General features: G+C 39.1%; 1 non-coding gene across 1 annotated transcript; it reads right to left on the reverse strand.

Annotated features, from left to right (window-relative positions):
* Positions 1 to 349: 349 nt before the first annotated feature.
* trnaa-ugc (transfer RNA alanine (anticodon UGC)) lies at positions 350 to 421 on the reverse strand. Its single transcript has one exon. It is a non-coding gene; the product is annotated as a tRNA-Ala (tRNA).
* Between the last annotated feature and the right edge of the window lie 298 nt (positions 422 to 719).

The following is a 719-nucleotide window of genomic DNA, read 5'->3' on the forward strand; positions in this document are numbered from 1 at the left end:
TGGATGATGTCGTAGCAAAGAACGCAAGTAGGCCATCTTGTACAGTAAACAAACTGATCTCCTTAGTTACCGATCGGACGGTGACTTTTAGTGTTTAAAAGCACGGAAATCACTTTGGATTGAGTGTATTGTTATATTTAAAAATGAAATATATGTCCACGTGTTCTTAATCGCTATATACTTGATTATTCTAAACGTGATAACAACGACTTAAATGGGCCAAAATTATAGTGTGCGCACTCAAAACGATTTTAATGGGACTTCCTTTAATGAAATACATTTCGCGTGATGTTGTTAAATGATAACAGTAAAATGAGTGATAACATGAACGATGCTGGAGGAAAAGAAGTGGAGATGCCGGGGATCGAACCCGGGGCCTCATACATGCAAAGCATGCGCTCTACCACTGAGCTACATCCCCGTTGAATGATCACAGATGCAAAGGATTATAAATTAATCAAACATTTTGAGAACCCGGGAATGCGGGCTAGATATGCAAAATATTAAAGCTATTTTTTCGCCATAACATGTCACAAGGAAGCAAAAGAAAAACATCACTTCTGCAGCCTGGCAAAGCTTTGATGACGTCAAACGTGTCATACATGTTCACAGGATGGCTTGGTGGCTTGCAACGTTCCATCCTTCTACTTAGTTTTCCTCGTAGCTGTAAACCATTAAGCTTTTCTTGAAGGAATTCGTATTTGTTTTTACCAGTAAGG

Source organism: Idiotropiscis lumnitzeri, chromosome 21 (assembly GCF_059441095.1).
Source record: "Idiotropiscis lumnitzeri isolate Australia: NSW breed Sydney's pygmy pipehorse chromosome 21, RoL_Ilum_1.0, whole genome shotgun sequence".
Lineage (NCBI taxonomy): Eukaryota > Metazoa > Chordata > Actinopteri > Syngnathiformes > Syngnathidae > Idiotropiscis > Idiotropiscis lumnitzeri.